The following is a 9,434-nucleotide window of genomic DNA, read 5'->3' as shown; positions in this document are numbered from 1 at the left end:
TGAAACAGGAACTTTTCACTAAAGAAGATTTATAGGGGAAAAAGTCAGGAGCTCATCATGAGAATAAATTACTCAGAGAGAAAAAGGGGAAATGGATATTGTGTAGAAAACCAGGAAGACAAACAAATGTGAGAGAAAACACCTGCTTTCCTATAAACATTTGACTTAATACAGTTCCCAGAAATGTTCAATGAAATAGCTGTTAACAACAAATTCAGACTCAATTAACATAACATTACAATTTCAAAGGTCAAAATAAAAAGCTGCCTTTCTTCTCTTTTTCCTTTTTAGCTTTCCCCCTGTCCAGAATTCTCTGGTGATGTAGCCAACAGATGGAGTTATTTCTTTTTAAGCTTAAAGAAAGGTCACAAATAGCTTTCAACAGATTACAAATGATTTGACACATGATTTCAGAAGCTGGGAAAATTCCATGGACGCAGGAAAGCTTCGAGAATTGATGAAAAGATTTCATAACAGTGCAGGCCAAAATTAACATTGAGAGCACAGGTTCCATTTTAATTAATTAGGTGCAAACCGTAGCCCAGCCTTCTGGATCAGTTGTGACTGCTTTACTAGCTGATTTTGAGAATTATTTGATATTTAAATTTGATGTTATTACTTAACAGTAAAAGGCCTTTTGTTACCTTAAGGTAAAAAGCTTCTGCTTTCAAACCCAAGCCCAGTTCCCAGTATAATTTGAAGGATTACAAAGGTACTGTCCTGTCTAAAATTATCTTCATTAGACTCAACTGAAACAATATTTTTATTCTGTGCTCACTACATGGCATAGAGATCCTTTTCATTGCTGTGGATGTCTGGGCTTTCCTTCTTAAAGATGAAGGGATCCTCAGAGATGACTGGCCTACATTTTTACTAAAAGATGCCAGTTATTGGGAGAAATTCTAGAATACTACGGTTTACTTGAATTGGGCTTGTTAGGGTGCAACTAGCGTCTTTTATTGCTTGAGGGAGAACAGTTTTGAGGTCCCTTAAAATTTGGGATGTGAATCCTCATAAGAATATAGTATTTGTTTACTTTTTAATCTTTTCTAATTGATTTCAAAGAGATTAATGAAGCCAGCATCAATCTTAAGCTCCCTCTCTCTTTGTGTGTGTGCTTAGTTGCTCAGTTGTGTCTGACTGTTTGTGACCCTATGGGCTGTAGCCCACCAGGCTCCTCTGTCCATGGGATTCTCTAGGCAAGAATACTGGAGTGGGTTGCCATGGCCTCCTCCAAGGGTTCTTTCCAACCCAGGGATGAAACCCACGTCTCTTATGTCTCCTGCTTTGGCAGGCACTTCCTTTACCACTAGCACCATCTGGTCCATGGAGGTCATTAAGTTGTAACAGTAACTATATTTCATTCAGAATCATTATTAATAAGGTAGTGCCCTATACCAATTAGGGACAATCAGAGTTGCTTTGCATTCTGCATGCAAAGCATGCTTCAGTCATCGCCAACTCTTTGTGACCTTATGAACTGTAGCCCACCAGGCTCTTCTGTCCATGGGATTTTCCAGGCAAGAATACTGGAGTGGGTTTCCATGCCCTCCTCTAGGGGATCTTCCCGACCCAGGGATCAAGCCCTCTTATGTCTTCTGCACTGACAGGACCTTATAATGGATACAATTAGTTTTGTCTTCTTTCTCAGCTCTGCCCATATTTAACCTGGTAGTTGAGAGTATTATAGTCTTCCTCTTAAAGCAGATTTAAAAATATATATATTTTAAAGAATATTCTCTCATAGATTTCATAACACTGTAACTTAGATGAGAGTTTCTTTACATATTTCAGTCTCAGTTTCCTCTTAAGTAAAATGAAGCATACATTTTTTTTTTCTTGCTCAAAAATATAATGATCCATGGAGTTTTTTTGAATTTTTTTTTTCAATGAATGATGTAACACTGTGGTACTCAAGAACCTTTGTGTACCACTCTTGGGCTTCCCAGGTGGCACTAGTGGTAAAGAACCTGCCTGCCAATGCAGGAGATGTAAGAGATGCAGGTTCATGGGTTGGGAAAATCCCATAGAGGAGTGCATGGCAATTCACTTCAGTATTATTGCCTAGAGAATCCCATGCTCAGAGGATCCTGGCAGGCTACAGTCTATAGGGTTGTAAAGAGTTGGACACGACTGAAGTGACTTCATGCGTGCACACAGGCATGTGCTTTTCTTCCCAAAGTCCTAAAAAATGTACTCTACTGACACAAGAAGTTAAATCAAGAGAGAGAAAAGACTTAGGGTCTAAGATATAGTGACATCAATACCATAGACATAAGGAAGTCTGATTATGACAGTGAACAATAATCTTAGGACAGTATTCAGTTGCAGGACTAGACAGTAATTCAGTTCAGTTCAGTTCAGTCGCTCAGTTGTGTCCGACTCTTTGCGACCCCATGAATCACAGCACACCAGGCCTCCCTGTCCATCACCAGCTCCCGGAGTTCACTCAGACTCACATCCATCGAGTCAGTGATGCCATCCAGCCATCTCATCCTCTGTCGTCCCCTTCTCCTCCTGCCCCCAATCCCTCCCAGCATCAGAGTCTTTTCCAATGAGTCAACTCTTTGCATGAGGTGGCCAAAGTACTGGGGTTTCAACTTCAGCATCAGTCCTTCCAATGAATAGTCAGGACTGATTTCCTGTAAGATTGACTGGTTTGATCTCTTTGCAGTCCAAGGGACTCTCAAGAGTCTTCTCCAACACCACAGTTCAAAAGCATCAATTCTTCAGTGCTCAGCTTTCTTCACAGTCCAACTCTCACATCCATACATAACCACTGGAAAAACCATACCCTTGACTAGACGGACCTTTGTTAGCAAAGTAATGTCTCTGCTTTTCAATATGCTATCTAGGTTGGTCATAACTTTTCTTCCAAGGAGTTAAGTAGTTAGTAGAGTTCAAAACAAGGGATCAGAGGGCTTCAGAAAGGCTACGTTAAAGAAAAAATAATATGCAATTTGTAATTTTTTGGTTGTGCCTGACATTGAAAACATCTTTAGAATTCTCTTAAAAGAACTTGAGGATAAATTAGTTAGTGCCTAGAAAAGTAATCATTGAAAAATTAATTTGTTGTTAACTCCAGGGAAAGCAAAAGTTGTAAAAGAGAAATACAACACACACTATGTGATTCTACTCTAAACCATATTTGTATCTTGTTAATGATATGTGTTACTCTTTATTCAACTAGAGTTTGCATTATAATTATACTACAATAATGGATGGGAGGTCATAGAAAAAAATGTGGTTTGTGTGTGTGGTGAGGAGGGTTGGGAAGAGTTTTGCTGTGCAAAAGAGCTGTATCCTAATATTTCATAGCCATAAATCAATAGATATTATCTACAGTAATAATAGCAGTTTATACATATAATTTAGAAATATGGAAATAAACACCAGGAAAAATAATACAATGGCTTGAAAATGATTGCTTCTGGAAAGTGGGATTCCATGGTGGGGGTGACATGGTAGCAGACCACTCTTCTCCCTTATATCATTTTACTAGTAGTGGGTGCAAGGAGATCCAACCAGTCCATTCTGAAGGAGATCAACCCTGGGATTTCTTTGGAGGGAATGATGCTAAAGCTGAAACTCCAGTACTTTGGCCACCTCAGGAGAAGAGTTGACTCATTGGAAAAAACTCTGATGCTGGGAGGGATTAGGGGCAGGAGGAGAAGGGGACGACCGAGGATGAGATGGCTGGATGGCATCATGGACTCAATGGACATGAGTCTGGGTGAACTCCGGGAGATGGTGATGGACAGGGAGGCCTGGTGTGCTGCGATTCATGGGGTTGCAGAGTTGGACACGACTGAGCGACTGAACTAAACTGAACTGAACTGAACTGGTGGGACCCCTTGCAGGGCCTGAAAAGGGCTAACACTTGTCTAACACTCAGAGATGTATGGTCTGAGGAGACGCACGTGCTGACAAAGTAAGAGACTTTATTGGGAAGGGCCCCCCAGGTAGAGAGCAGTAGAATAAGGGAACCCAGGAGAACTGCCCTGCCACGTGGCTTGCAGTCTCAGGTTTTATGGTGATGGGATTTGTTTCTAGGTTGTCTTTGGCCAATCACTCTGACTCAGAGTCCTTCCTGGTGGCACACATATTGCTCAGCCAAGATGGATGCCAGCTAGAAGGATTCTGGGAGGTGGTAGGACACGTGGCATCTCCTTTTGACCTTTTCTTCTTATGGTTGGTGGTAGCTTGTTAGTTCTGGGTTCCTTACTAGGACCTCCTGTCATAAAATAATTCATGCAAATGGTTACTATGGTGCCTGGCTACAGTGGGCAGTTTTAGTCAGTGTGTTTCCCCTAACACTACCACTATTCTCAGACAATGTACAACAATTACTTCAATAAAATTTAAAATGTTTTCAAAAGTACCTTACATGTGTTCAAAGGAAAGCCATGACTGTTTGGCAGCTGTTTCTACCCAGACAGAATGATCCACTTTATTTCAGAGTGGTGCTTATATTTTTATCCTTTATTTACATTTGTAGAAATGAGATTGTCTACACTGACCTGCCCTCAATATAGATTGGAAATCAGTCAAGTTCTGAGTGATAAAAATAGCATGCAGGCCGATTTTCAGCAGTCACCCATGACACATGGTGACTTCTTTGGTACCTTCTTTGTCATTTGCAGTGTGTCCTGCCTGCCACTTCCTAGGGTTGCCAGAAAAAAGTACAGGCTACCCCATTAAACTTGAATTTCAGATAAACAAATAAAATTTTAGATAAGTATATCCTCAATATTGTATGGGGTAAGCTTGTGCTATAAAAAATTAATTGCTTATCTGAAATTCAAATTTAATAGGGCCTCCTGTAATTTTACTTGCTAAATCTGACAACCTTACCGTGCCTAAATGTTAGTTGAGGGGGGTTCCTTTAGTTGCTATAGTTAATGAGTGGTAAACATCATTACTGATTTCCCCAGACTCTGAATTTTTCAAGTTCAAATCAGGTCACTATCTCTCAGTTTCTTCCCTTGCTGCTTGCTAACGTCACTGAAGATTTTATTTACAAGATGATAGTGTATAAACAAAATAGTAGCATATGCCACAACAAAAAATAAACAGGCAAAAAACCCAACAGTGTAAAATACATTACCCTGGAAGATTCCATTCTCATATATCCTGCATTCTTACATATTTTATACTGATGGTCCAAAGTATCTTTTATCCATGAGTGAACAAATACAGAAAGTAATAGCTTTATGTTAGTGATTCAGTTAGCTATTTTATTTTCCAACTCAGTACATTATAATGAACAAATATTTGAAGGATTTAACAAATATTAGTTGGTTCTGGACGTAGTTTGCTAAGTCATTTTTGTTATTTATCTAAATAGAGCACATTTCCACATATTGCCACTATTAGGCATCTTTACTTAAAACAAAAATGAATTTCAAATGCCTGATGAAGAAATAGTGGTCTAATCCACAAAATCATCAAAATAAATGAGTTAGCATGAGGGATTAAAAACAATTCAGTGACTCGGACTTTGTGACTAACTCTGCGTCCAAACAGGTAACCAAAAAATGACCCCTTGGGCAGCTTTTTGAAAATGATTCAGTGATATTCTTGTTTCTCATAAGAAATAAAGCTTTAGCAATGTGCAGTTCAGTTCAGTTGCTCCGTTAGGTCCAACTCTTTGTGACCCTGTGGGCTGTGGCACACCAGTCTTCCCTGTCCATCACCAACTCATGGAGCTTGCTCAAACTCATGTCCTTCGAGTCAGTGATGCCATCCAACCATCTCATCCTCTGTTATCCCCTTGTCCTCTTGCCTTCAATAATTTTTGGCATCAGAATCTTTTCCAATGAGTCAGTTCTTTGCATCAGGTGGCCAATGTGTTGGAGTTTCAGCTTCAGCATCAGTACCAGAGAATCCTTACCAGACGCTATGTTGATACCTGAAATTGGCACTAACTGTGAAAGTGTTGCACTCAGTATGCCAGCAAATTTGAAAGACTCAGCAGGGGCCACAAGACTGGGAAAAGTCAGTTTTCATTCCAATCCCAAAGAAAGGTAATGCCAAAGAATGCTCAAACTACCGCACAATTACACTCACCTCACACGCTAGTAAAGTAATGCTCAAAATTCTCCAAGCCAGGCTTCAGCAATACGTGAACTGTGAACTGCCAGATGTTCAAGCTGGATTTAGAAAAGGCAGAGGAACCAGAGATCAAATTGCCAACATCTGCTGGATCATCGAGAAAGCAAGACAGTTCTAGAAAAACATCTGCTTCTGCTTTATTGACTATGCCAAAGCCTTTGACTATGTGGATCACAATAAACTGTGGAAAATTCTGAAAGAGATGGGAATACCAGACCACCTGACCTGCCTCTTGAGAAATCTGTATGCAGGTAAGGAAGCAACATTTAGAACTGGACATGGAACAACGGACTGGTTCTAAATAGGAAAAGGAGTACGTCAAGGCTGTATATTGTCACCCTGCTTATTTAACTTCTGTGCAGAGTACATCATGAGAAACGCTGGGCTGGATGAAACACAAGCTTGAATCAAGATTGCCAGAAGAAATATCAATAACCTCAGATATGCAGATGACACCACCCTTATGACAAAGTCAAGAAGAATTAAAAAGCCTCTTGATGAACATGAAAGAGGAGAATAAAAAAGTTGGCTTAAAGATCAACATTCAGGAAACTAAGATCATGGCATCTGGTCCCATCGCTTCATGGCAAATAGATGGGGAAACAGTGGAAACAGTGGCTGATTTTATTTTTGGGGGCTCCAAAATCACTGCAGATGGTGACTTGCAGCCATGAAATTAAAAGATGCTTACTCCTTGGAAGAAAAGTTATGACCAACCTAGACAGCATATTAAAAAGCAGAGACATTACTTTGTCAACAAAGTTCTGTATAGTCAAGGCTATGGTTTTTCCAGTAGTCATGTATGGATGTGACAGTTGGACTATAAAGAAAGCTGAGCACCGAAGAATGGATGCTTTTGAACTGTGGTGTTGGAGAAGACTCTTGAGAGTCCCTTGGACTGCAAGGAGATCCAACCAGTCCATTCTAAAGGAGATCAGCCCTGGGTTTCATTTGAAGGAGTGATGTTGAAGCTGCAACTCCAATATTTTGGCCACCTGATGTAAAGAACTGACTCATTTGAAAAGACCCTGATACTGGGAAAGATTGAAGACAAGAGGAGAAGGGGATGACAGAGGATGAGATTGTTGGATGGCATCACCGATTCAGTGTACATGAGTTTGGGTAAATTCCGGGAGTTGGTGATAGACAGGGAGGCCTGGCGTGCTGTGGTCCATGGGGTCGCAAAGAGTCAGACACGACTGAGTGACTGTATTGGACTGAGCTGATGAAACAGAAACAGACTCACAAATTTACAGAACAGATTTGTGGTTGCCAAAGGAAAGGTGGGAGAGGGAAGAATTGGGGGTTTGGGACTAGCAGATGCAAACTATTATATGTAGGATGTATAAACAACAGAGTCCTACTATATAGCTCAGGGAACTATATTCAATATCCTGTGGTAAACCATAACAGAAGAATGTATACACATACACAGATATATCTTTTGTATATATTAAAGTTTTATATATATATAACTAAATCAAATTTCTGTATGGGAGAAACTGACAAAACATTGTAAATCAATTATACCTCAATTTTAAAAATGTAGAGGGAAAAAAATAAGAAAAAAACCCCCAAAACTACATGCCCTGGACATGATAGAATTGATGTGACTAGGTGTCAATTTCACAAACTGCTTTTAGAGAACCTTAGCACAATTAGACAAAATTAATGTTTGTGAACACCAAATTATCTTTGTGTATCGTCAGGAGTAAGTGGTGTGTTTATTTACACAATGGACTACCTAAAATGAAGTTGTTCAATGAACTTGTGAGTTGCCTCCATTGGTGAAGTAGCTCTGATGTGTGGTAAAGTAATGACCTTGGATCCATTATTTATAGATAGTGTGTCTTTGTACAGACATATCCTAATGTCAGGGATTCCTCAGTTCAGTTCAGTTCAGTCACTTAGTCGTGTCTGACTCTTTGCAACCCCATGAATTGCAGTACGCCAGGCCTCCCTGTCCATCACCAACTCCCGGAGTTCACTCAAACTCATGTCCCTCAAATCAGTGATGCCATCCAGCCATCTCATTCTCTGTCATCCCCTTCTCCTCCTGCCCCCAATCCCTCCCAGCATCAGAGTCTTTTCCAATGAGTCCAACTCTTCTCATGAGGTGGCCAAAGTACTGGAGTTTCAGCTTTAGCATCATTCCTTCCAAAGAAATCCCAGGGCTGATCTCCTTTAGAATGGACTGGTTGAATCTCCTTGCAGTCCAAGGGACTCTCAAGAGTCTTCTCCAACACCACAGTTCAAAAGCATCAATTCTTCAGTGCTCAGCTTTCTTCACAGTCCAACTCTCACATCCATACATAACCACTGGAAAAACCATACCCTTGACTAGACGGACCTTTGTTAGCAAAGTAATGTCTCTGCTTTTCAATGTGCTATCTAGGTTGGTCATAACTTTTCTTCCAAGAAGCAAGTGTCTTTTAATTTCATGGCTGCAGTCACCATCTGCAGTGATTTTGGAGCCCCAAAAAATAAAGTCTGACACTGTTTCCACTGTTTCCCCATCTATTTCCCATGAAGTGATGGGACCAGATGCCTTGATCTTCGTTTTCTGAACGTTGAGCTTTAAGCCAACTTTTTCGCTCTCTTCTTTCACTTTCCTCAAGAGGCTTTTTAGTTCCTCTTCACTTTCTGCCATAAGGGTGGTGTCATCTGCATATCTGAGGTTATTGGTATTTCTCCCAGCAATCTTAATTCCAGCTTGTACTTCTTCCAGCCCAGCATTTCTCATGATGTACTCTGCATATAAGTTAAATAAGCAGGGTGACAGTATACAGCATTGACATACTCCTTTTCCTATTTGGAACCAGTCTGGTGTTCCATGTCCAGTTCCCAGGTAACTGAAATCTTAGAGAGTCATTTGAGTATTTCTCCAAGGATGGTTCTGTTCTCCAAATGAAACACATCTGAAAATCTGTTTTCTGCCCTAAGTCATTCCATAGTCACTCAACAGTCACCAGTGATGATTCTTCATCTTTTTCCTCAGTCTTGGTACTTCTTGCCCTCTTTGCACCTTTTGGCACTCTTGAAACCCACCTTAATCCTTAAGTAAAATATTTTCCTCCTGGCTTCTACAATACTCAGCTATCCTGAATTTTTTCCGACCATGCTGCTTCTGATATTTTATTTCTTTAGTCTAAAAATGTAAACAAGACAAGGGTGCCCACTCTCACCACTACTATTCAACATAGTTTTGGAAGTTTTGGCCATAGCAATCAGAGCAGAAAAAGAAATAAAAAGAATCCAGATTGGAAAAGAAGTAAAACAATCACTGTTTGCAGATGACATGATCCTCTACATAGAAAACC

Source organism: Budorcas taxicolor, chromosome 10 (genome assembly GCF_023091745.1).
Source record: "Budorcas taxicolor isolate Tak-1 chromosome 10, Takin1.1, whole genome shotgun sequence".
In the NCBI taxonomy this organism is placed as follows: domain Eukaryota; kingdom Metazoa; phylum Chordata; class Mammalia; order Artiodactyla; family Bovidae; genus Budorcas; species Budorcas taxicolor.
Note: the sequence above shows the minus strand (reverse complement) of the source record.